Raw genomic sequence first — 27,875 nt, 5'->3', positions numbered from 1 at the left:
AGTAAAACGAAGAGACCTTGAAGTTTTTGCAAGGGACCTCATGAATTTCTAATTCCACCATTTCTTGCTGTAGAAACTCCTAGCATCTTCTTGCTCCCACTTTGCTGGATACATGTCAGGTGTTCAGGCATCTGCCAGCACAGTGGCACCTTCATCCTTTTCCATATAGAACCTAAGTTTTCATTAATACCACATAAAGGGGCCTCCCCGGTGGCACAGCGGTTGAGCGCTGTGTTGCGAAGCTGCCCGCAGCCTCTGCAGTGCCGGTTCGATCCCTGGCTGCTCCCCGGCCACTGGAGGAGGGTCCCACATGGCGCGCAGACCTCTCCTGCCGCCCGCTGCTCCCCTCAGCAGTGTCCTTCGGTCCTTCTGCCTGCTCTGCTCCCAGCTCTGGCTCTGGTGAATTCTCTCACCCTCCCGCGCTTCTGACTACCCAGTGCTTGTATAAACAGACAAACAAATAAACAAACAAACAAATAAATAAATAAATAAAATACGTGCCTCTTTATATAAAAAAAAATACCACATAAAGACGTCAATTTGTTTTATTTTTTATTTTGGGGTAATAATATTACATTGTTAATTTATATTGAGTTTGTATAAGCCATAAAACTCACTACTCCCTTATATTTTCATTTTTTTTTTTTGGTATCCAAAAGGGCAGGTTTATAATAAAAAGGAAAAGGAAAGGACACTTATACAGACACAAGTAGGCAGAAAGAGCTGCCTCCCTTATCTTTTTCATACAAAACGCTGTCTTACTCTTCAGGCTGCTATAATAAACTACCACTGATGGGGTGGCTTACACAAATATTTCCTTCTTACAGTTCTGGAATCTGGAAAGTTCTCAAGCAAAGTGCCAGCAGATTTGTTTGGTGAGGACTTGTAACAGGGTGGTCCCCAGGAAAGGGGGAGGTTCCAGGTTTCCTGACCCACCCAAAAAGAGGGTATAGCTGAGCAGGGAGTAGAGAAGCTGCAGAGGAGACAGAGGAAGAAAGGAAGCAGGATGGAGCCAGGAGACCTGGAGGAGGCTCATGGAGCCTGGTGACACATGAAAAATCTACACTTGCCTTTTGGTCGGGGACCGGGTGACACAGATGTGCGTGAGAGACCTGTGGGGAGGTGACAGTGGTGGTTTTTGTTTTTGATTTTGATTTTGCTCTTTTCCTTCCAGACTTGTCTGGTTGTTTCTGATCCTTTTCTGTGGGTCCCCACTGGAAGATGCTTTGGACTTGTGGCAGGCTTTGGGGCCTTGCTCTGGGCCAATCCTGCTTGGGTGGAGTTTTACCCAAGAGGGGACGGGTAACTTTGGGTGTTTGATTTAGAAACTATATTCTTTGCCTTTCTTGTATTGCTTCCTAATTGTATTAAAGTTCCTTCCCATTAAAGTCTCATATGTTTTGTGTTGATGCGGCAGATGGCAGAACCTAGTTAGAGCAGGCAGGTTTGCCCCTCTCCCTGCCCTGCAACAGATTGAATTTTGGCTCATGGATCACCACCTTCTTGCCATGCCCCGATGTGGTGGAAATGGTGAGGGAGCTCTCTGGGGTCTCTTATAAGGGCACTGATCCCATGTGTGAGGGCTTTACCCTTATGACATAAACATTTCCCAAAGGCTCCGCCTCCTAACACCAGTGAGTTTCAACATAGGAACTTGGAGGAGAAGTTAAGGGGAGGGGTGTCTCCAGACTGTTAAATTCAGAATTAGAGCCTTCCTGCAAACACAGGGCAGCTCAAGTTTGGAAGGTCGCACCAAAGACTGGATGCCCATTAAGTGGGGATGAGTCTGAGCAATTCCCATTCTGGGTAGGGTTCCCGCTGGAAGCCTGAGGCTCTGTGAAAGGAACCTGGTGCCCTCACAGGAATCTTTTAGAGGTAGAGGTGGGGAAGGTAAAATGGGTGGGTAAGAAGTGAATGAGGAATGGACTTTGAGAATGGGGTGGTTGTGAATTAAAGGAGTGAGCTGTTATAGGCATGGATTCCAGGGGCAGAAAAGCTGAATTGACTCAGTTTGGGATAGAAGACAGAGGCGGGAGAATAGGTGAGGATGTGGCTCTACCTAGTCATCATCAGAAAGTTCAATTGGTTGGTGCTCAGTCTTGGGGGATTCAGAACAATTTTGCTGGAGGCGGAGGGTTGGACCAGATGACCTCTCAAGATTCCTTTTCTCCTGATGATTCGGGGAAGACATTTCTCATTGTCTTGACAGTCCTGAAATGTCTTTTCTTAATGGGGAATTTATCTGCCTGATTCAATTTAACTGTTGCATTTGTATTTTGTACATGCACCTGCCCTGGGGCAATGGTTACATATTAAATAAATCAAATAAATCAATAAATATGATACGCCTCACTTTAATCATTACATAATGCAAAAAATTATGATAATGCCACATTAAGTTGCAAATTAAGACATGCGAAAGTAAGGGAATGTGGAAATGAATGTTCTCCCAGCAACATTAACTCCCCTGCCTTGTGATGTGGTATAATAAAGTCTATATTTATATCTGCCTACCTAGCAGTCTCTCATTTAGCACGGGCCAATGTGGGGGATTATTGCCATTATGAACCTTAACTTTTGTGTCTGATGGCTTGTTGTAAATGTGCCATCTTAAATGAAGCATTAGCCTGGCTCCCGCTCGGAGAGAGACGTGATGAGGGGGCACTGGCATTGAGCAGGATGGCCTAGGCTGGGAAGCCCAGTTCTAACTTGGGGCAGCTGTGTAACCTGGCCCCATGACTCAGTTCTCTGGACTTCTGTTTCCTAGATTATAATGCACACTTTTTAAAATACAAAATTAAAAATCTGCCTGCAGCATCTAGACCTTTGTCATCCTTACCTGCCATGCCAATACTAACCAAGTAGTACCATTATTATTTGTCTTATTTTGGTACATTTACAATTTCTTTTTTTTTTTTTTTTTTTACAAAACCAACTTTTTTTTTAGAAAAAGATTTATTTATTTATTTATTTATACAAGCACTGGGTACAGTCAGAAGTGCGGGAGGGTGAGAGAATTCACCAGAGCCAGAGCGGGGAGAAGAACAGGCAGAAGGACCGAAGTACACTGCTGAGGGGAGCAGCGGGCGTGGCAGGAGAGGTCTGCGTGCCATGTGGGACCCTCGCCCAGCAGCCAGGGATCAAACCGGCGCTGCAGAGTCTGCAGGCAGCTTTGCAGCCCAGCGCTCAACCGCTGCGCCACCAGGGGAGGCCTCATTTATAATTTCATTTTGAAGAAAAGGATTCTGCTGCTCATAACTATTACCATTCATTGCTTTAGTCCTAATTTTACTGATGAGGAAGATCATCTGTATCTGGCCCAAACTGCCTCTTTTGCAAAGACCACGCAGCTGCTTATTCTCACGGAGACCTCTTCTACCCCATGCCATGACTTCCTCCCAGGCCAGCAACTTCCCATTGACCTTGCTCGTGTCCCCAGATGAAAGCTGCTTCTGGCGAGACCTGGCCCTGGGCTGGCGCCTATGTGGAAAGGCAGCCTGGCTGTACACATGCAAGATACAGGAGGAGGTCTGCAGAGCAAGGAGTGATGGGAAGTCACAGGTGTTGGCTTTAGGTGCAGGTAAATTCTAGGTCCACCCCTTGCTGTCCCATGATCTTGAACCATTTTGAATCTCAGTTTCTTCTTCTGTAAAATGGTGGAAGAGGATCTACCCTTTCAGGAACCAATGAACCAATGCTTATAAAATGCTTGTCACTGCCCAGCTCCCTGGGGCACTAAGCAAATGTTAGCGTGGTTTTCAAAACATCCCCTGATTTACAGAATGACCATGCTTCTCCTATTTCCCTTGAGCTGCTTTGAGAATTTTACTATGGAAATCCCTTCAATACTGATACATTTAAGCGGGTGAAACATTTTCTCTTCCTACCAATAACCGTACTTTCACCTGCCGAGAACCTGGAAGAGCATCACACTGGAAGCCCCAGCTGTTTGAATGGCCCCCCTTTGCCTATTAAGTAAGAACACTTCACTCTTCACAACTGGCTGTGGCTCCAGGTGGGGCAGTTCCCTACTACAACGAGTGCGTGACCTTGACTTTGCCTCTCTCTGGCTTTGCCTGCTGCTTCTTCCTCCTGGAACTCCTACTGCTCCCTTCTCTCTCATTCTCCCTTCCACACTGTCCTGTCTCTGCTTGTCGAAATGCATGCTGCCCTTCAAAGCCTGGCTTCAAAGCCCAGGCCTCCTCTCTGAATCTGGATCACCCCCCCCCACCCCGAAAAGTGTCATCTTCTGGCGTCTGCCCTCAGAGCCCCTCTTAGCTTCCTGAGCATCCCCTGTTTTAGACTCCCATGTTGGGCAGCATGTTTCTGTTTCTTGAGAACACGAACAGTGTTTCACCCATCTTTATTGCTCTTGGAATAATGGTGGGCAGAGAGCCTTTCATGCTGGGTAAATACTGAATTGAACCAGAATTGAATAATTAGCTTTAGAAGCATCCTCAGATTACAGGAGTGCCTGGGGCAGGAGGTGTGTGCTGGGCATATTTGGGGATGGGGTCTGGGCAGGGGGATAGGAGGGGTTTACCAAGGCCAGCATGGATGTCATAGCCCAAGCTTCTGGGCATCACAATTTTGCCAAAAGTGGGATCTGCAAAAATAGAACTAAAAATCTCACGAAAATCAATCAGCGCCCAGGAGAAAAGGATGGTGGTTGTGTTGTTTACAGCTTCATTACTTTTCTGAAATCTTTTGGAAGCGCATCAGTGTAATTATCCCTGCCTCTCACCAGGGCCTGGAGTTTTTGAGTCCCAGGGTTGGCATTATTTGGGCTCAAAGTAGGGAAACTATAATTTGTTTTTCCTGTTTGTTTTACTGAATGGGGTTCGTTAATCACATTTGGGCTGCACCCCAAGGAACCTTGTGTTTTATAGACTTCACTTCTTGTGAAGGAGGGGGTGGTGCAGGACTGGGAAAAAGGACTTCCTGTTTTCTGTGAGAGTCAAGGGGAGGGGTGTGACACACACAGTGACTCCAAGCAATTAGGCCTCTGGGCATAGCCAGGAGCCAAAAGTGCCACCAGGGAAACGAGTGGAAGCGACTCCACCTCTTCCTCAGGAGTTTCTGCAGGTGGCCTTTATCTTGGTGTATGTAGGGTAAAGAAAATGTCAGGCTTTTCTGCCCTCCCGCCATCAGGATAGATGATGGATCCTTGTCCTGAATGCATGCCTGATGGCAGGCACCTGGAATAGGGTGTGGGCATAGGTAGATGGGATTCACGTGGGCTAAGACTGTGCTTTTAAGGGTGGCATCACGGGGACGCCAGCAGAAGCAGAAGAAGCCGAGAGAGAAGCAGAGAAGAAGAAGCAGAAGCAGAGAACGCCAGAGAGCCCAGATAGAGTGAGGATTTGCTGGGGGCTGGGAGGACTGTCAGCCTCCCAGCCCCCCAGCACCCCGCCTGCCATATGCCTGGTGAACCCCAATAAAAAAGACCCCTGCAAAAACCCACTGAGGACTCTGACTCCTCCTTTACGCGGTCTGCATGGGATCAGAGAACCTGCACTGTGGCCAGTCCTGCCCTTTACAGTGTATCAGCTCCATGGCAGGTGTTTATTGGGTGCCAGTTACATGCCCCCAATTGTCCTAGTATCAACTGGTTTTGACCAGTTATGTTGATATTCAGTCTCTGGTGCTTTGGGCTTGTCCTCTGGGCAGAGACAGAAGCTCCACAAGTGGCTCCATGTCGCCACCTAGTTCGTTTATCTCTGTGCTCCTTCACTTACCAGCCCTGCCTCTTTACCCCATCTCTGATTTCCTGCCTTCCTGCCTTCCTGCCTTCCTGCCAGCCTCCCTCCTTCTTCCCTTCCTTTCTTCCTTCAAAAAAGTGCTTACCGATGGCTCACACTTCCTCTGGCCTGGACCAGACTCTCCTTACCTCTTGCTTGTCTAAATCCTCCATGTTTCCTTAAAGCTTTTATGGTCATCATCCGTTGACACCCTTTCTTCTGAGATTCATCCCCATTTTCGGCTTGAACCTCACTACAGCCTTCACACCTCACACCTTTACCCCTCACTCAGCACCTCTGGACTGAGCATCCCTGCTGCCCACGGGATGTTCCAGATGCTGAGAACACAGAAACAGACAAGACCCCAGTGTAGACATCAGGGCAGCTTATGGTCCAGTCTGATTTGATCTCTTTTTATAAATGTGCTTAAAAAATAAAAAAAGAATAGCTTGTGAAAAATGCCAGCAGTCGAGCCCAGCTTCACTCTCCTGCCTTTCCCCTTCCTCATCTCCACCCTCCAGAGGAAGGTGGGGTGCAGGTGTCTGTGTGTCTCTTCCTGAAATGTTCCAGACCTTTGAGCTGTCCTCTAGTGGTTTCGTGTGTGAGTCCCAGTCTCCCTATGGGGTTACAAGCACCTGGGCAGGGAAACTTCTCTCTCATGTCTTTCCTGTTGCCTTTCACAGGTTTGGGCCCACAGAGGGAACCTGTCCTTGCTGCTACACTGGTGTGGAATGCAGGGACTGAGAAGATTCTTTGCGGGAACTTGTACAGATCTCTTAGAATTTCCTTTCAGATTTCCTGTGTGTGTATTCTTGCCCCACCTTTGGGGATAGCTCCTGGAGGGTAGAGCTGCCCAGGCCATCCTTAGATTCCTTTTTCCAGGCCTATGATTCTTCTGGGGTGCCTCCTCCTGGCCCAGAGCTTTTGGGTAAGTCCCTGAAGTTCCAGGCTCTTCCCTGGCTCAGCAGAACAGCATAGCACTGGCACCTTCCCCGACCTGCCATTTGCTCTGTTCTTCTCACTCTATCAAGGGACTCAGAGGCCAAACACCTTTGCTGGCATGGCCAGGCTTGTAAGAAATGCAGGGGCATCCACTGATGTGGTGTTTGGTGGGCGCCCAAGAGAGAAGGCTGTGCTGTCGGCCTGATAGAGACAGAGCAGGAGCAGGGGAGAACAGGGGTATCAGAATGAGTGATGTGCAATGTTCAGAGGTCAGCACATCACAAAATGATTCTCGTTAATTATTCAGAGTCTGCCATCTATTGTATGGCAGGTGTGGGCAGCCAGGAGGGGAGGTCTGCCTTCTTCTCTGTGCCACTGAGAAAGGAAGGGTGGGAAGGCCCAGGCTCAGTCTTTGGGTGTGTGTCTGGGGGTCCCTGGAAGGGGTAGAGCAGGCTAAGCACGACTCCCCATCTTTGAGATTGTTGTTCTTCACTGCCATGGGGCTTCTGACGCTTGGGCTCTGAATAGGTACAAGGCAGAGAGAGAGACCGTGCCTAAGAATACAATCCCAAACAAGATACGGGGTCGGCGTGCTGAAGCCACCTGCTGAGGCAGAAAAAGCAGAAAGGTAGTGAGCGTCTGGGAAGAGAGAGAGACTGTGCTTGCACATTTCACAAGGGAATGTTGTCCATCCTTTCCAGGATTTCTCCTCTTCTGAAATATCTCCCTTTCTTCCAAGCTAAGAGCCAGCCACCCTCTCCAGAGCTGCCTGCTTGCCTGGCGGAGCGGCCCCTGCGGCACTGGACGCCCGGCCTCCGCAGCTTGGCCCTGGGTTCTCAGTGACCCTCCTCTGGCCTCTTCCTATTCAGAGTCCATCTCACCCACCCAGCTCAGGGAAGGGGACTTTCTAACGCCAAGCCAGGATGCTAGTTACTAGAGTAGGTTTTCCCCCTTGGCTGGAAGGAGAGTATTTTCAGAGAAAGATCAGAACAAAATACCCTGCAGAGATAAAGAACAAAAGAAACCTAAGTACAAGAACAACGATGGCGCAGACGTGGCAGGTGGGTGGCCAGAGTGTGGGCTGGACTCAGCCTGCTGGCGATCTGCCGGGGTAGAGCACTGTGTCACTTGCCCAGCTTTCTAATCTCACCCACGCTCAGATTGTCCATCCGTAGAGTGGGGCTAAAGCGAGTGGCCATGACGAGGACTGGAGAGCTCAGGAAGGGCCGCACAGTGGGCGCATGGAGAGGGAAGGTGAGCAGCCGTGCTCGGGAGGCCCTGGCTCACGTGTCCCAGATCTGTCCTCACCTACAAGCCCGACTTTGGGAAAATTCATGGTAAGGGCCTGAGGACTGGTAGAAAAAGAGACTGGGGGCAGTAGGCTTTCCCTGCTGCCCTGGGAGGAAGCCACGTGGGCATCTTCACGGGCACCTGCTTGAGCACCCGGCTGAGCCTGCTGCCTCCTTGCCATGGGCCATTCCTACTGCTGTCTCATCTGGGGCTGCACCTGGTTGGCTCTAGGAACATGAACATCAGGAAAAGCAATCAAAGTGTCCGCCACCCCACAGAGGTGCTGGGTGAGGGGCAGACCTCTGGCTCTGGGAATCTGGAGGTCATTGCGTGGCCCTGGTTCCAGAGCTGCTGGGCTGTGAGGGCTTGGGTGCACTGAGCCTTGGTCTCTTCATCTTTAGAACCAGAGGTGGATGTGTCATCACTTCCCAACTGCAACATCCCCACAACTGGCCAACGATTGGGAGATGCCATGAACTGAAGGGAAGGCCCCGGGACTTCTGAAAGTGGGGCGACAGCTAGGGAGGGGAGGTGAGTTTCTGTAAACTCTGCAGGGAGGAGGGATCAGCATTTATGATTCTTCTGTGGTTGTCTTTCTTCCTCTTGATATCCTACCTCCCCTTGCACCCTAGATCCTTTGCTTTGATTATCGTGGACGGCTCTCTCCCTCGTTCACCATCTTGCGGGGGCCCTTTGGAGTGTGAATATTTCATCTTGCCTTGTGATGCTCTTCAGTCAGCATTTCTAAGTCCATTGCCTGCTCAGCCCACGTGTGTTCATTCCAAGCAGGGAACCTTGCTCCCTCCTTGTGAACAGAGGGCCTGATGGTTATCCTATGGGGTCAAGTTGAGGGTTGAAGCCACCAGTTGCTGATCTCCAAGCTGCCCAAGGAATCCCTAGCATGGATGCAACCACCTACCAGGCTGAGGGTGCACAGACATGGGTGCAGGAGCCAGTCTCTTGCCCAGTCACTGCTCCCCTTCTAGGTGTGGCACTTCATGCATCATTAGTAAGTTTCCTTGGCTACACTTGAGGCCCTGCATGGAGGGGAGTTGGCTCTTATGACCTGTGTATTCTCAACACCCATTGCAAGTGTCAGATTGTTTCACAATATAGCAAATGTTTGTAGGGAGGGAAGTTCAACACAATGAACTTGCAGGTTCACTGGGGAGGCCAGGCAGTAAGACCATCTGATATTTATTGAGTGTTTAGTAAATGTCAGGTATGACCCTGAGTTTTTACGTATTAATCCATTTATCCCTTATCGTTCTAACAGACACATACAGTTATCACTCTCATTTTACTGATGAGGAATTAGAGGCACAGAGCAGTTCAGAAAGTCACCCAAACCTACACAGCTAATAAGCGGTCAGGAGGGCATTTGTGCCAAGGGCAGTCAGGACTTGCGTGCTTAGGTGCTTAGTTGCCATGCTGTTTGGATATGAGGGTGGCTTCTTGTTGTAACAAGCATCTGAAAATGGGGACACATTGTATGTGACCCTTAAGAATGACCGGGGGTAGGGCCTCCCTGGTGGCGCAGCGGTTGAGCTCTGGGTTGCGAAGCTGCCCGCAGCCTCTGCAGAGCCGGTTCGATCCCCGGCTGCTCCCTAGCCACGGCCACCGGAGGAGGGTCCCACCTGGCGCGCAGACCTCTCCTGCCGCCCGCTGCTCCCCTCAGCAGTGTACTGCGGTCCTTCTGCCTGCTCTGCTCCCCGCTCTGGCTCTGGTGGGTTCTCTCACCCTCCCGCGCTTCTGACTGTACCCAGTGCTTGTATAAATGAATAAATAAATAAATCTTAAAAAAAAAAAAAAAGAGTGACCGGGGGATTTAAGTATAACTCTCAGGTCATGATATTGCCAGAACACCCTCCTGTGTCTTCTGTCACCTGAGATATCACTTGCTGTCTGGTGCAGAGACAACCTGCTGGGTCCTAATGCCTCTAGGGTGCTTAGCTGGTAGTCTCAGTGTTGGCAAAGGAGACATTCATGGAGTCAGAGAATAAGTCCTGGCTTATTCTCTGGTCACTACAGAGTGCCTCCTCCACTAACACCCCCAAACTTCCTTCCTGGAAGTTTGACACCATTGGTGGGTGCTCTGTACCTGCTGCTAAAAAGTGGGACACCATTCTTCCCCAGACTACATGCCTAAGCCTGGGTTAGGTTTCTGCTGCCACATGTGCCAAGGCACACTTCTGGCACCTAACAATTCTGATTTATTGTTGTACGAGAGCATGAAATCAAGTGCCTGGTGATATGATCCCTCAAAGTGTGAGAAGGGGTTCAAAGAAGAGAGATAGAAGTGAAATCAAGCCAGTGGGATTTAGGAGCTATTCTGTGTGGCCTTGGGTCACTCTAGGGTTCAGTTATCAACCCAGTAAAATAAGGAGATAGTCTAAACTCTAACATTAGCTTCAACCTTAAAATTGAATAATCATAAGGCTGGGGATGAAGAGGGGCTTAAGATTTGCCCCTCATGTCAGGAAGCTTTGAATAGGGGGATAGAAGCTCTGGCAGGTACTTTCCTGAAGTCTTATTTAGGAACCTGTGGCACTGCCCCTTGACCCCATCATATCCCATTATGATTGGACCCTCCTGGTGGTTCCATGTTACCTCCCCAGATTGGCCTCACTGCTGTCTCCCTTTCTCCTTCCCTCTTCCAAGCCTAGATTATTCCAGTATTTATAATTGGTTCTCTGTTTCCCTCAGACACCACTGAGTTGAGCTTAGCCAAATTCCCTCCCTCTCAATGCATCTCTTCCATCCCTCTGCAATTGGACCTTCCTCCCCCACCATCACTGCTTTTGCTTTCCCAGAACCTTGACTCCAGCTCATCCATCTTCCCAGAATGTGGCTGGTCCTGGCGTTCCCCTTCTAGTGCATTCTGGGGACAGGTGCTGTCGGATGCACACATGGAGAGAATGAGATGCTCCCCCTCCCTGGGTACAGGGAAGATAATGATCTGAGTGCTTCCCTCCCAGGGCATGATGAGAATCAGTGAGTTAATGCCCATAAAGTATTATAATTACTCCATGGAGTCATCTGATGGAGCGATGAGGAACTGGGCATCTGGCTCTAATTTACTTAGAGCTGGAGAATTCAGGCAGAGGCAGCAGCTTCATTTTTTTTTTCTTTTTGTACCAACCACTCACCCCAATGCAGAACAGTATTTCTAAGCAGAGACTGGCACTGCCAAGTGAGCTGTAAATATACCAAACTCTTGATTCATGAGGCCTGTGTCTGGAAGGTTCATGACAGATATATTTGTTGTCCTCATGCTCCCCTCCTCCGCCACCTTCGATGGATAAGGGACCAGGTCCTGAGATCCTCAGTGACATGATCTCAACCATTCAGCTGGTTGGAAGTGCTTCTGGGAGAAGAAATTTTCCCCCTTCCTTCCCAGATACGTGGTGTTTTCTTTATTCCTTCCCTTTCTCTCCCCTTCCTTCCTTCCTTTTCCCTTCTCATATGTATTTGTTGTGCTACCTCTTAGGGTGCAACCCAAAGCTGGACCCAACACCAGGTTTCCTCCTTTGAATGTGCAACCAGCAGGAGGAGAAGAAATTGCCCACCTAGAACCCCTTGCACAGAGCCAGGTGGTTCCCTGCAGAGAGTTGTGGAGCCCTTGTTCCCGCTGCACCCACCACACCCACCGGTCATCTGTCCATCTACCTCCTTCCTGTGTCTGCCCCCACCAGGTCTGCTCTTCCTTCCATACTTCTGTCCATGCGGCTCCTCCTTCCGCAAATCTCTTCTACCTGCTATCCACTGAGACACAAGTTTCTTCTTTCAAAAATTTCCTCAAAGTGTTCCCACACTTGGTAAGAAGCATTTCACCCTATCCCTACTGACACAGGACCATGTCACTCACCTGTTCACATGATCACCCCAAGCACTTCAGGATCCCTGATGCCCAAATTGTATTTCAAACTGACAGGTCATTTTACCTTGTGGACACGATGAAGAAGACCATGCCCTTTGCTTCACCTGTTACGCTCCATAAGGCTAGCACCAAATCCTTTCAACGGGTACTTCTGGTTATCAGCATCTGTTCCCTCCTCTTCCACTGTCTTTCCAGCCATCTCCCTGCCCCAGAGGGGTAACTCCCCCCATTGTATCTGCAACCCCATTATGCTAACAAATGGGCATCCTTGTAACAGAAGCACCTTAGAACTACTGCTCTGACCCTGCTCAGTATCCACTTCATCTGGAATCCAGCCAGCCCTTCAACAATGAACTTGAGTCTGATCAATAGAGACAGTCAGTCTCTGAAGATGTCTTCCTCTCAGACCTCCTCCAGTTCTCTAGCTTTGTCCCATTCAAACTTATAAATCTTACTTCTGTCTTTGAAATATAAAGTCTTGAACATAAGACCATCATCATAACAGAATCTTAGCAGACCTCAATAAGCATTTGTTAACTAATCAATTTTGTGATATTCCTAGCTGCCCCTCCCCTATCTGATTTTTGGGTTTGGGTGTTGAAGAGATCAGTCCGCTTACTGGGTTAGGCTCCTGCTGCCACAGGTGCCAAGGCACACTTCTGGCACCCAACAATTCTGATTTATTATTGTAGGCAACTGAGGTCATAGGTTTTGTCCAGACTTAGGAGTGGGAAGGCCACGGGCTCTGATTCTGGAGGGAGGTAAACCAAAAGAATAACTAGAAAAAAGTGTTTGGCAACATCCCAGATCATATGATCAGACTTAACTTAGTGCCCTGAGGTGATTGCAGCAAACACGGTTATTCTGCTGCTGCAGTGCTGTTAAGCGAAATGGTCAGTTGTTCATGTTCGTGAAGCTTGTGCTTCCTGTGGGCTCTCATTCTGCTAAAATATTGAACACACTTGTAAACCTAAGCATCTTTTCTCTCATTGGCAGGCAGTAATGATTGGAAGAGAAAACAGCTATTTCAGTTCAGAGGAATAAATGTTTATCATTGATCACAAAAGTAATGAATGAATTCATAAAGCATCAGTCCTACTTTGTAGAAATTGCCCAAAATTTCCTGTATCTCTCTGCTCTGCACTCTCTTGCCCACTTCTGCACCCTCCTCTGCCTGACCACTGGAAACACTTCCTGTGGATTCTCACTGGCCATAGCGCTCAGTGACAGGAGGAATCTGCAGATTTAGAAACATTACACACACACACACACACACACACACACACAGAGAACCACAAATAGTGAAAATTTGTAGGGACTCAACAATATCAGCCTGGGGACAAGCAGGGGGCTTGAGTGGAAAAGTCCCTTTGGTAAGTGGACTCATCTCTTCAAGGTCAGATTAACACCTGGCTGGCATGAAAGTCCTGGCCTGCCAGCCCTGACCAGGATGATGGGAGGGCAGACCTCTGCCTGGGAGGGCAGTTGCTTCCAGCTATGTGGCCACTGGCTGCCCTTCCTCTGGGGGTCCCCCACTAGCCAGAGAGTGCTTGTGCCCTGTTCCTTAGCCACCTCCATCCCAGTGCTGGGGAGAAGCAGCGGTTTATTCCAGGGGCCGGGAGCCACATCCAGCTTCCTGTCTCTTTTTCTTTTGTTAAAGCCAAATGAAACAATGTAATTAGCTTGTTACAATTAAAGTGACTCGACTGGATAAATTGTAATCACCCAGAATCAAGTCAGGCATCCCTGCAGGTCCCGGACATCGCAGCTGAGCTGCCTCATTTGCATAATTAAAATATACAAATGATAATGGATTTTGTACTCAATTTCCAGCGGCTGTGAATTTGAGAAACTCTGAAATTAGAATAACAGAGATGAAGCCCGCCTTGAGGTAATGGGGATGACAAGTTTTGACAGTAGGGGTGTTTATAACACTAGTTTCTCGCTACAAAATAAATAAGTACAAAAAAGATTAGAGCGATATTAGTTAATAGTTCCACGGGCAGTGGGAAGTGGAGATAGACTATGATTACCTCTGTGAATTTACACTGCCTTTTTTTTTTTTTTTTCTGACAAGCTCTTGCCTAACCTTAGGGGATACCTTCCCCCTGATTATGAGAAATTGAGAATGAATTAAATGCATAAAAAGGGTTGTCACAGATCGACTCACCAAAGGAAAAGAAGAGAAATGAAATTAGTCTTGCTGCTCTTGCTTCCAGCTAGGGGTGGATGGAAGGCAAGTGCGCTGAAGGAGCAGAGAGAGTGAGAGAGTGGGGAGGGCAGGCAGAGGAAGGGAGAGTGGGGAAAGGAAATAGAGGGCAGAAATCAGGGGGTGCACGCAGAACTGAACACTGGGGGAGCCAGAGTACAAAGTTACTTATGGACTTAGATGGAGGGTGTTAGAAATACCCACCTACTTCCATTACACTCTGCAGAGGGGCCCAAGAAGGCTAGTGGGCAGCCTGGTGCATGAAGAAGGTTAGTCTTTTTTCTTCATGCAAACTTCATGAGGGCAGGACTGAGTCTGTTCTATTTCATTTGGTATTCTCAAGGCTTAGCACATAGTAGGTCCTTAATATTTATTGAATGAGTTAATGAATGGGTATGAGAGACTGAGGACTACAACAGTTACTGGGAAGGCAGCAGAGTCCTGAGCATCGGAGTCCCATCTGGCATGCAAGTGTCAGAGTCCATCTCTCTGGGACTGGTCTGACTTTGTCTTTCAGTCAGTTGTTACAATGCAGCCTGGATTCCCTTTGCCAGGAAGAGCAGCAAGACTGCCAAGGACCACTGATGGGCTTATCACAGGCTGTCCAGTGTGACCAGGAGGGAAATTGTGTATCTCAGCAAAGCCCTTGTTGGATGTACCTTTTCAACAGCTGAAAAAGGTGTGTGTGTGGGCCCATCAGAACATTAAGTGACCAGTCAATCCACTGTATGGCCAGAGACTTGGGCAAGGAGATAAGCCAGGGATGTTGGGATTGGGGGGGTTGTGGCTGGAGCCTAAGGCTAGAGGATCAAGGGTGTGCAGGGGTCACACCCTCTTAGGGCTCATGCTGCTCTTGGCAAGAGTGTGAGTCCTCTGAGTTGGGCAAGAGACAAGAAAAGATCACCATCAGGGTCCTCACAATGGTGTCCAGTAGGAGAGCAGTGACAATCCAAACCTTCTCTTGGGAAGGCTCTCTGGTGGGCCGGGGGATCGGCTAATACTAGGTTCCAGGGAAAAATTGGATGAGATGCCTCAGCAAAGGCACAGTCCCTTGGAGGAAATGCACCAAAGGAGGCAGATCTGGAAATACATAGACCCCCGAGACAGGGCTGGTGACTGCACATTTCATGTTATTGGTGGGGAAAGCCCGCCAGGTCCTTGTGGACTAGGGTGGAGGCCTTTGTGTGAGTCTCAGACCTACCCCGGCCATGATTGTCCTATGGATTACAGAAATGTCACCAGGGTGTACCCGCTGGTTCATTCAGCTTGGTGTCTGTCCCTGAAAGAGGGTATTTGATAGACATCACTTTAAAGGTTCAACAATTCTAGATATGTCCCCATTGTTAATAACTTCCTTTTAATCAGCCAATAGGAATTTTCCTTAAGTTTATCCAAATCTTCTTTAAAATTGATTTATTAAACATTGTTCATTTTTGGACAATATTTAATTTCTCCCCTCAGGTGTTGTTCCTGTAGTTCTCGCACCTCCATAGTCCCCATGATCCATCTCCACAGTCCATTGTGCTCTTCCCTCCCCTGTGAGAACATCCTCCCCCTCCTCCGCTGCAGTGTGCCTCAGGCCTATGGTCAGCTTGCAAGTTCTGTCTTTCATCTGACTCTCTGTTTGGTTTTACTATATTCCAGATGCCCGCCAGAGCCCGCACAGCCTGCTGAGACCCAGGACCCAAGCCAGGGAGTAAACCTGAGCTGCCGGAGGTCACAGAGCACTTGCAACACCTGCCTCAGCTCGCCCAGGTAGATGCCTGCCGGTCCCAGCAGCCCAGGCATCCAAATCTTTCTTGAAACTACTTGAATTATGGTCTGCTGCTCAGCACAGAACTTCTGCCTTTTATTAATCTGGAACTCACTTCATATGCCTTTTAAGGTTGAGAGGCAGGTGGTGGTCAACTCCTATCCTCTGGGATATGGCACCACATCTGTTTCCAGCCATTCCTAACTCACTGTCTCAGCCCTCATGTGTCCGGACCCATCCTATGAGGTGTGTTCTTGATCTTCCTCCTCAGCCCTGCCCCCTTGCCAGCTCCCTGTTCTGCCTCGCAGCACAGGGTATTTCATAGCAGCCAAGGAAGCTGCCCTCATCACCTGCGGCAGAGCTCAGAAACTTTCTCTTGGGGGTGGAAGTTCCCTCACCTGGGCTCAGGGTGACTGCCACGGCCTGCTGCCACCAAGGCCTCAGGGACTCTGTGTAAAGGGAGGTGTGGATCTTCAGCATGGGGACTGGTTGAATCAACGAATGAATGAAGGCCTGAAAGGGGAAAACTAGAATTCTGAGACTATTAAGAAAGCAAGCAAGTGCAGGAAGAGGAAGACCTTGAGAAAGAAGCACTACAGGGACACAGTCCCCAGGAATCAGGAGCCAGCAAAGTTGCACTCGCATCTGGGGGAGCTGGGCAGGGCTTGGTCACTGGGCCAATGCTGGGTGTTTTGCAGAAGAATATGATCCACCTTCCTCCCTCCCCATAGTTCTAATTTAAGTCAGGGGATTGCACAGGTATTCTGGCGTTCGGCCCTTGACCAGGAGGGCCAGACTGGCATCCTTTTCCCACTTGGAAGACTTTGGGACAGTTTCCTTGGGATGGGTGAGTGTCATTAAGGCTGCTGGAGATTCTCCTGGGCACATGGATTTGGAGAGGGGACACTCCACTTCTGGAAAGTCCCAGCATTGGGTGTCTCCTTTCTAGAGGCAACACACATCTGCCTTGTGTCCAGAACCTCAAGGTAGCCAATTTGAATCCTTGTCTATTAGAGGATTAATTTTTAATGGGTTTTATAGCATGGCAGATAAATCAGTTCGGGAGAGACAAGGATCTGGCAATGCCTAATGAATATCGATTGGGATTTAAAAGGGAAACCTTGCCAAAAAGGGGACAGCCACCCAGCAGAGTCAGGTCAACTATGCTGAGTGATTGGGGGGCACCAGTGACACCCCCCATCAGTGTATGAAAAATTTCTTCAACTTGTTAGCCACTGACACTGGAAATTTCACCATGTTTTGTGTACACATCACATCTTTTGATCATTTTCACCTGCCTTTGAGTCAATTTATTATCAGCAAATAACCCCTAAGCACAAAGTTGTTATGTAGCTATTTCCCAATGGACATAAGAAAAGGAGAAGATGGGACCTCACCGGTGGCGCAGTGGGTTAAGCGCCACGCTGTGAAACTGTCCACAGCCTCTGCAGCATGGGTTCGATTCCTGGCTGGCCAGGAGATACCCACATGGTGCGGCAGACTTTTCCTGCCTCACCCGCTGCTCCCCTCAGCAGTGTTTTTTGTCCTTCTGCCTGTTCTGCTCTCTGCTCTGTCTCTGGTGAATTCTCTCCCACTCCCGCACCTCTGACTGTACCCCAGCTCTTGTATAAATAAATAAATCTTCAAAAAAAAAAAAAAAAAGAAAAGGAGAAGATGGAGATAAGGGGATCCTAAGCATTTTGCTGGGGTTGGCTCTTACTGGGAACCCAGAAGCCAGCACCTCAAACAGGTGCAAACACTTGGGGTGATGCTTGGAGTTACAGGGAGCAGGCAAAGCCTTAGGAATGATATGGCACATGTTGCAATGTCAGTTTTACTTAAAGATTTGATGAAAAATGTTTTCTAGTATAATATATTTTCAAAAGGCACAAACTTGCAGTTATGAAATAAGTAAGTCACGGTGATATCATGTAGAGCATGGTGACTGTAGTTAATAATACTGTACTGCATACTTGAAAGCTGCTCAGAGAGTAAATCTTAAAAAAAAAAAGTGTGTTCTTGGAGGGGCACAAACAACTAGCATGCATGAAGAAATAGCTGCTCACTATGTTCCTCCCTCTGTTTCTGCTGTAAGAGAGCCTTCCTCCAGTGATGGAGAGAACAGGCCTCAAGGCAAAAGCTCTAGGTTCATGTCTTGATTCCAAGCTTAATTAACAGAGGTGCCGCATAATGGACAAATCATTCATTATCCTGTTAGAGAATATGCGATTACTGCTAAATTTTGCAGTATGGACTGCAGCCCAAGATAATCCTTCTGGCTCTAGCACGCCATGACTACTAAGAGGATTTGTTGTGTTTAAGATGACATCATGTTAAGGCTTATTTCTGTATGTGTCATATTTCTAAATGAATGTGTCCAAAATCTGCAAAATCTGCTTTTTCAATGATGGTGTCTTCACACAAAGCAGGTGAGGAAGTTCTCTTCAAGAATTAACTTCAAGGCCTGTCTGGGGACCACAAACAAACATTCAAGATGTATATAGGGTAGGCTGGGGGTTTTGGGGAACAGAAATACAGGAAAGGCCAGTGGGGGCAGCCCTGGGGGGGCTGGAGTTTATTTTATTTCAAACTCTCTCTTTAAAAATTATATCATTTTTTTATTTAGGTATCATTGGTTTACCACACCGTATATGATTTTGGGGTACAGGTTCATACCTCTTCAAATGAATGTCACCACATCACATCTGCCACCAAAATACCTATAATCCTCCACCTTGGGCCCCTTCCCTGACTTGGTCCCACTTCTCGCTGTCCCCCTCTGATAGCCTCAGTTCTGCAGCTGGATTTCAAGGGTTTGCTTTTGTTTGGCTTCTTCTGTTCCTTTGTTTTATTTCTTTTTATCACAGTGTATGAAACCATCTGATTTACCTTTCTCCTTCTGACTTAATCATTTAGCATGATCCCTTTCCATTCCACCATGTTGCTGCTGATGGCAAGATTTCATCTTTTTTATAGCTGAGTAGTATTTTATTGTGTCTATATATCATCGTCTTCATCCAGTCATTTTGTTGGGCACTTAGGTTGTTTCTATAACTTGGCTACTGTAAATAATGCTGCAGTGAACAGAGTCCATATATCCCCTTGAATTAGTGTTGTTGTTTTCTTTCAGCAAATACAAAGGAGTGGAATTGCTGGATCATATGGCAGATCTATTTTTAATATTCCACCAGCCTCCATACTGTTTTCCAAAGGGGCTGAACTGGTCTACATTCCACCAACAGTGTACACAATTTCTCTTTTCTCCACATTCTCGCCAACCGCTGCTGTTTCTGGTGTATTTATTTATTTATTTTTAATTATATTCTGTTTTGCTGAAGTAACATTAGCATACAACGTTGTATTTAAGGTGACATCAGGTATGTGATGCAGGTATGTGATGCACAGGTTCACACCTCTTCGGATGTATGTTACCACACCACACCCGCAGTCCATCTTACTGCATTTGGCTCCTTCCACACTCAAAGACCTTTCTGGTCTCTTGAATATGGGCCAATCCATGTGTGTGAGGTGGTATCTCATTGTGGCTTCAATTTGCACTTCCCTGATGGTAAGTGGTGATGAGCAATTTTTTTCGGTGCCTGTTGGTCATCTGAATGTCTTCTCTGAAGAAGTGTTTATCTCACTTTTCTATGTCAAGGTTTTATTTTAGAGGCCCCTCTCACGCCTGGTCCTTTAATCACATGGAATCTGCCTTTCATAGTTCAGGTTGCTCTTGATATTGTAAATGAGTGTTACTCCTCACCATCCAAGATTTGGTTATAAGGCTCCCTTCCACCAGTCCCAGGGAAACCTTTCATCCCCATACATCCTGTGCCCCGCTAGGAGGGCCTTGGTGCAGGAAAGGGCTGGAGCAGTGCTTTGCAACAAGTGGGCGACCTGTCAGAGCTCATTGATGGAGAAGCCAAATTTCCCTCCCCCATTCCTGCTCCATATCATTCCCAGCTTCCAGAGAGGGTTTGGCTACAACTGTGAAATTCAGAGGAACAAGTTTAATGGAGAAAATCAAAGTCCATGTCATTCCAGAGGGACATCCACAGGGAAGAAGCCTCTAATGTCTGCAATCGCATTGCCAGTGGAACTTCTGTGAACAAATTAATTTTCCTCTAATTTGTAGAGCCACAGAAAGGTAGCTGGAGTTGGAAGCAACTTCAAGAGATTATCTGGGCCAAACTCATCTCCTTATGGATGAAGAGACACATCCAGAGGAGTTAAGTCTTGCCAGGATTCTAAAGGTAGTTAGTAACAAAACAAAGTATGTGCATCTTAACCCCAATTGTAAGCTTCCCGTGTTCTCAGAACATGTGCCTGGTTATATGCATATAGTGCATGTTCAGGAAAATCCTAAAGATCTTTAGAAGTGGTTCTCTACTTTGGGCTGGCATCAGAATCACCTTGTGAGAACACAGATTGTGGACCCCCCACCCCTAGAATTTCTGGCTCAGAAGGTTTGGGGGTGAAGTCCTGAGAACCCCCTTTTCTAACAAGTTACCAAGTGATGTTGCTGTTGCTGCTGCTGCTCTGAGGATCCCACTTTGAGAACACTGATGTATCTGCTTTATGGATTTGCCCGTTTCTATGTAATTTGAAACACTTCATTCCCAGGAAGCCTACTTTATTAGACAGTAAGTGGCTACGTGAGAAATCCCAGACTTAAGAGATACTAGTTTAAAAGTATTTAAAGTGAATAATTACCTTCAGGGTGGTCTAGGTAGAAAGATTAAATAAATTAAGTTGAGTCAATAGGAGTTTAAGCATCATTTGTTAAAGCAGTACTATTAGTTTTTCTTTTCCTAGTGGAAATTCTCTCCTTGTCACATAATCCTAATTAATTATTGTATAAAGACCTGAAAACTTAAATGCACAAGGGAGTAATAATCTTATGTTTCATTAACCAGCAGCTTTGAAAGCCAGAACCAAGTGTGTAGAAAGAGCATGAACAACATGCACCGAGCGGAGTCCCTTCCACACCGGCCGGAGGACTCCCTCTGTGCTTCCATTTGTCAGCGAATGTGTTAACGTGGACGCACATTTACACTCTTAAACATATTGTCTTCGTTCAATATAATCTTCCTAGAGCTAGCCAATCAATAGGAATTTCAGGAGTATTTATCATTGATTTTGCAATATGCTTTGTAATTACTGAATCAATATAAAATTCTCAACTCATTAGGAGATTAGCTTTGTAAAATCATTTATATTAATGTGTTTAACCAAAGGCATTGGAATTCCTTTTTTTTAAAAAATCACTTGTTTAATTACTTACATTAAAAATGAACAAATGCTATGGACTAAAAGGGTATGCTATTTGATTTTTCAAAGGGCACTTGCTTGTGCTTGGCCTTTGATTGGCCCTCAACCAGCGTGGAGCCCGGCAGATCTAGAATAACATGGGAATGTCCATGTGACTAACTGGATGAATAAAAGAGAAAAAAAACCTTAAAACTCCCCCAATCTTTAGGCTTGATGATCAGTCCTGATTTAGTATTTTAATATGATGGCTTTGAATTTTTTCTCACTAGTTCTTTATGTGTGATGCCATCTTGGAACAGAGCTTGTGGCATTTGGTCAACTAGGAGAAACTGGACCCTGGAGCCTTGAAAACATACTTGATAGGGTTGATCCTTACCACATTTTAGTGATGACAACAGCAACTTCTCACCCCAACTCCATGAGCAGTTGAGTGGCTGTTGTTTTACCTTGTTGATGAAGAAGTTGAGTCCTGAGGACATAGCAAGGAGCCCCAGGTTGCCTTACATGTGTATGGCAGAAACAGTCCTGGATCCTTGTGTTGGGATTAAAAGTGGACAGTATTGTCCTCCAGGGGGCTGTCATTTGCAGAGTGTGTCCTGACTGCAGGCTTTGCATCAGACGTTCATGGTGATTCCAGAGCCCAAAAGAGCGACTCTCATGCCTGGTCCTTGGAGACCCAGGCGGGCTGTGGCTTTCAGGGCTGGAAGCTCAGTTCTGATGAGCTTTTTAGCCTCCTTCTGCCAACAGGTTTGCATTTCCCTGGTTACCATCCCTGGGAGCCATGGTCCCAATAGTAATTCTATTAGTATCTGTCAAAGCTAAGAGTTTACACAACATTGAGTATTTCTCTCTCTAATTGCACAATCCTATTTGATTCTTATGATAACCCCACAAGGTGGGCTAATGCTGTAGTGCATTTTAAAGATGCGGGCTAGTGAAGCTTATAGGAGTTAAGTGAATGTTAGTAGTGAGCAAAGGGTTGGAAATACACTCCCTTGTCCCCCTGCTTCATTTGCCATCATCCTGGAAGAGGAAGGAGCCCTAAGCTCCGATTTAGGAGACCAGGCTCAGGTGTCCACATGGCCTTGCACTTCTTTGGGTCTCAGTTCCTGAAACAGGGAGGCGGGGAAGGATATCCTGCTCTTCTCCTGGTGCACTCTATTTCAAAGGCCCAGCAAACATCTATTGGATTGACTGTAGTGGGAGTCCCTTGTTGCATGTCAGGTCCATGGAGCAGACTGGTTCTCTGGCCTCAAGGAGGCTGCTTTGTTTTAGGAGCAAGTTTCCATTTTTCCCATAAGAGGGGTGTGAGTTTCTGGCTGGTGCATCTGCAAGCCCAGTGTGCTCATGTGGCCGTGCTTCCAGCCTTCTGACTACCCCATGCCCCATGTCAAGTCTGAATCTTAGCTCCATGCCGGCAGGCTCCTCCTCTGCATCCTTCTGGAAGATGAACAAGGTGGCCAAACTAGGGCACTCCTAGAATAGGGATGCTTCCATGAAACTATCCCCGCTCTTGGAAAAATCAGTAACAAGGTCCTATTTTGAGGGGATCATTGGACAATGGCTTCAGGTTGCAAGTGAATATGGCCAGAAATCCCAAAGATGGAAGAAGCCTGGAATGGAAATGATGCTAACGTTTTCACACATCTGCCTGATGATTTACAGTTTATAAAGTTCATTCACATGCATGATCTCAGCTGGTTCTCCCAGTGACTGTGGAGGTTGGCTGGGCGAGTGACAAAACTGCCATTTTATGAGTAGAGATAGAGGTTTACACAGCCCCTCTTTTGCCCCTCTTATGTCTCACATGGATTGCTGTCCATCACTTACGCAGCTTTTAGCAACATGCTCCTTGGCTGCATCCCCCATGCAGATGACAGCTTGGTAAGGGCAAGGACTTTGTGCCACTGGGTCACTGCTGCATCCCGAGTGTTTGACAGTACCTGGTAAGGTGTGGGTGTGGGCACTCAGTAAGTCCTTATTCAGTGAGGGAAGGATGGAAGGACAGATGAATGGACAGGTGAATGGGTGGATGCATGAATCAATGGCTGCTGAGCAGCTTCCCTCTGCCTGGCCTCCTGTTCCTTCGCTCCCAGTGGTGCAGTGGCCATGCGAAGTTGGAGGGGGCAGTAGTGTTTGGGAAATGTCAATGAACATGTCGGGGAGGGCTGGGGGAATCAGGTTCTGGTGCTGCCATGTACATGGCTCCTCTCTTCTCGGGGCTCCTCTCTTTGCCCCATTGGGCTTACCCTTTGCTTCAGATGATCTGAGCCCTTTCCTGGGGCACTATTCCTAGATTTTGAAATGTCACCGAAATATACCGTGTTGGGTTCCGTTCCAATACATGGCTCAGTTGGCTGAGTAAAGAGAAGCGCTGGCAGCCATCACCCAGAGATGTAAATGACTAACAAGGATTGGAGCATGACCTCTGGAATCCCGGTCACCTACCTGCAAGCTGGGCCCTGATTGAGGGTGTGTATCAGCTGAATGCTGGGCCTCACTGCTTGTCTGGAAAGAGGGCACGTTGGCTGCCATCCCAGGGACTCCTGTTAATAAATCAGAGTTCTCTGCCACCAGCTGTTTGGCATATTGTTCTTGTACCAGTCATACAGTTGCCAAATTGTCATGTGCTGGGCTGGGGGAGACACGGGGACTGGTGTAATTAACCCCTTCAATGCACCTCACCTTGGAGCTCATCCAGAGAAACTTGGCTCCAGGATGGTCCAGTGGCAGGGGCGGGTAGGGGCTGTTGGCCAGGCTGCCCTCCCCGGAGAGGATGGATTAATCAGGGAAGGGTGGTTGACAGACTGGGGAGGAAGCAGCTGTTCCCAAAGATGGGGGTGAGAGAGGCCCAACGCAGCTTGTGGAAACTGCCTCTGTCGCTGAATAAATGTCCTTACTCCAAACAGGAGCTTTGGAATTTAAGTACTAACATGTCTTTGGAACTTGGGACTCTGACTTCCATGATCCTCAACTCATGTTGCTTCACAACAGCTTTAAAAATTATTATTAATATTTGGAGAAGCCTCCATATGGCTCAAAATATTAAAAGTGGATCTATGCATGATTCAGCAATCCCACTTCTAACCTTCTAACCTGAAGAATACAAAAATGCTAATTCAAAGGAATAGCTCCACTCCTATGTTTACTGCAGCACTATTCACAACAGCCAAGTTACAGAAACATCCTGTAACTTGGGGCCCAATGACAGATGAGTGGACTAAGAAGATGTGGTGTGGACACACAAAGGATTACCTACTCAGCTATAAAAAGAGACGAACCTTACACTTTGCAAAATATGAATAGAACTGAGGGGATTACATTGAGTGAAATAAGTCAGAAGGAAAAAGACAAATACCAGGTGATTTCACCCATATGTGGAATATAAATAAACACAATGAAGGAAATGACAAAACCAAACAAACCCTTGAAATCTGACTAGAGAACTGAGGCTACCATATGGGGAGGGACTATCAGGAAGGAGGCCCAGTGCTCTAGGGTAAAGAACTATGTGTGCTTGGATGCTAGGGATGATGTGGTGACATGCACCTGAAGGGGATTAGACCTATATCCCTAAATCATACATATAAGGTTATAAACCAACGTTACCTCAATTAACAAAAGAGTTATAGAAAAAAATTATGGAAAAGATAATGTAATAAGGAAGAACATTTTGAATGACATTTGATGCCACCATCCCAGAGAATTTTATATTTGTACATTGCTATCGAGGTACAGTACATAAGCATACATATTAGAGTGATATTTTTGTAGTTGATAATTAAGATGGCTCATCAATTCACATTTGCTTGTTTTTCTTTTTCTTTTTTTAAAAAATATAAGGAACCAGATGCAGGGCTGCCTGTCTACCCACAGAGGATGACCCGGGGCTGTGAGTCCTCACTCAGCCCTTGGCTGCTCTTACTAGGGGCAATTGAAGGCAAAGCCAGTGTTGGGATTACCAGAGGCAGAGGGATGGGCAGGAAGGCCTCTTGGGGATTTCTGAGTGACTAGCCATATCTGATTCTGTGATTTACACGGGTCCTTTGGCAACAAGTCCTTTTGCTCAGAGGCTGGTTGGCAGGTTCACTGGGCATTGGGCCTCTTGGGTGTGTTGAGTGACAAACCTTTCCTTTCACTTTCTAGACTATTGGTGTCTGCCAGAACCTAGAGAGATTCTAGTCCAACCTTTTCATTGTTCAGATGGGGAAACTGAGGCCCTGGAACAAGAAGTGCCTTCTTTTCTCTCTTTCATTTTTTTTTTTCTCTTTCTTTTCTCTCTTTCAAAGAAGGTATTCCCTTGTGAATTGCATGGATTGCAGGGGTCAATTCAAGACCACAGAGAAAAATCCATGGTTCCCATTAAGGAGTCAAGTGTGACATTTAAGTTAAATCACAGCAGATGAACATGCATTTTTGACTTACAGAAACAGCAATTTCATACAGTTCAACTTGTGATTTGGGGGAGGCAATACACATGGAAGAGACCTCCCAGAAGATAAGCAACCAAGACATTTCAAGAACAATTTAAAAGGTTTATTGAAAAGCTGCCATAAGGCATTTGCCATTTAGAAAATTTCCACTTAGTTGAAGGGAAATAGCAGAATTATGTTCAGATTTGCTCTCTAATATATGAAAAACATTTATCAGAGTGCCTGGCACATAGTAGGTGCTCAATGAATGTTTTATGAATGCATAAGCAGTCATATTTTTATTTTCTGGCTAGCTGGGATTCCATTTAACTCTAAAACAGAACCTGACCACTGTCACTAACCCATCATCAGCTTTCTCACATGAAAAACAGACCAGGAATAGGTTGTCTAGAGCTGATGTAGCCATTCAAGCAAGTTCATGGAGACCAGGCACCTTCTTTCTACGCTGTGAACCTTAGCCTGTGCCTTTGTTCTCATAGCCTCAAAAGGGCTGCTTCTCCTCAAGAGATCAGCTACAAGTTCCAGGCTAGGACTTTTGCCAGTGGTAAAATGCTGTATGTGCTGGCAAAACCTTTATCCTTTCATCAGGAAAGCAGTAGGTTTTCTGTTCCTGCTCACTAGACTTCTGCTTGCAACTCATTCATCAGAAGTGAGTCACATGGCCAAGGGAGTGACCTTTGAACCTCCCTTAGCTGCAAGGGAGGTTGAAAAGAGCACCGAATAAGACAAAGGTGTGTATGTGTGGAGGGAGATGCTTGTGGTAGGTAATATGCATCATCTCAGCTGTTTTCAAGTGAAAAAAAAATGGTTATTTAGATATAAAGAAGTAGAGGTTCTAATTTGGAAATCTGTGTATAGATTCTGTGCTCTCTTACGCACTCATTTATCCACCCTGTAAATATTCGTAGAACATGCACTCCTTGGCTAGTGCAGCTGTGACCTAGGAATGCAAGGGAACACAGTGGATTCAGCATCTGTTTTCCAGGGGCTCAAACTCACAGACTCAGGGCAGTGCGATCCAGTCGGCAGTGCAGGACAGATCCAGGAAGGCAGTGAGAGCAGCCTGTGCAGAAGCCTGGAGGAAGCATGGAGTGGCAGGCAAAGAAAGGGAGACACGGGGCCAGGATGGCAGTGGGTTGTTTGGTTTCAAGGGATTTGGGAGGAAATGCAGCTGGATTTTTAGAGTACATCTAGGTTGACAAAATCAGGTCTGGGCAGAAAAGGAGGGGGGTCCACATCTGTGAAGAGTGGGGCCCCAGAGTGGTGGTCTGGATGCATGAGGAACACTCCAATCTTGGCTGAAGTATAACATCTTTTTTTTTCAATTCTTCTTTTTTTAAAAAAAAAGATTATTTATTTATACAAGCACTGGGTACAGTCAGAAGCGCGGGAGGGTGAGAGAATTCACCAGAGCCAGACCGGGGAGCTGAGCAGGCAGAAGGACCGAGGTACACTGCTGAGGGGAGCAGCGGGCGGCAGGAGAGGTCTGCGCGCCATGTGGGACCCTCCTCTGGTGGCCGGGGAGCAGCCGGGGATCGAATCAGCACTGTAGAGGCTGCGGGCAGCTTCGCAACCCAGTGCTCAACCGCTGCGCCACCGGGGAGGCCCTGAAGTATAAAACATCTTAAATGTGATGCTCCTGGGCTCTCCCTCCGCCCACTCAAAGCTGGAAGGGGTTTGTGCAATCTCATTTTACAAATGAGTAAACTGAGGCCTGTTGAGCCTAAATACTTATTTATGACCATTTTTTCTAACTGGAAATCAATTGGACAAAGACAGCAGTTTCGGACTTTTGACCTTTTCCTCTTCTGACACTTTGTTGGTTCTCCAGCACCTAAATTTCTCATCTGCTTGTCCTAGAGCAGTTCAGTGACAGGTCCAGCGGAATTCCTACCCCAGTGTCACAGAGGGAGACTGAGGTTGAGAAGGACGAAGGACCATGGAGGTGAGGCGCCTCCTGGTTCCCTGCCCACCTTTGCCTCTCACCCCCTTTCAGAGGAGCAGGTGACATTCTCACTGACCGTGTGGCTTCCACCCCAGTGAGATGTGGCCCACCACTCTTGCAGGCACAGACAAGAGAGAGAGGGTCACTCCATAATGACCGGGAGTGGGGGGCATTCTCACCTGAGTCCGGAGGAAGGCAAGGAAGGGCTGCTGTGCTCCAAGCGGCCTAATTGCTTCTGACATGCTTTATCGTTTGTGATGATCTGGCCATGCTCGGCCACCCCACATCGGGGGCAGCGCCGACTGGGGAGAAACCATTAGACAGCTGACAAGGCACAGAGTTGGGCGGTGATGGACTGGCTGCCAGGTGACCTCAGTACAAACAGACCTCCTATCGATTGACCTTTTGGAG

The sequence above is a fragment of the Talpa occidentalis genome, unplaced genomic scaffold (assembly GCF_014898055.3).
Source record: "Talpa occidentalis isolate TD23 unplaced genomic scaffold, MPIMG_talOcc4v2.1 talOcc4.13, whole genome shotgun sequence".
NCBI lineage: Eukaryota > Metazoa > Chordata > Mammalia > Eulipotyphla > Talpidae > Talpa > Talpa occidentalis.
Note: the sequence above shows the minus strand (reverse complement) of the source record.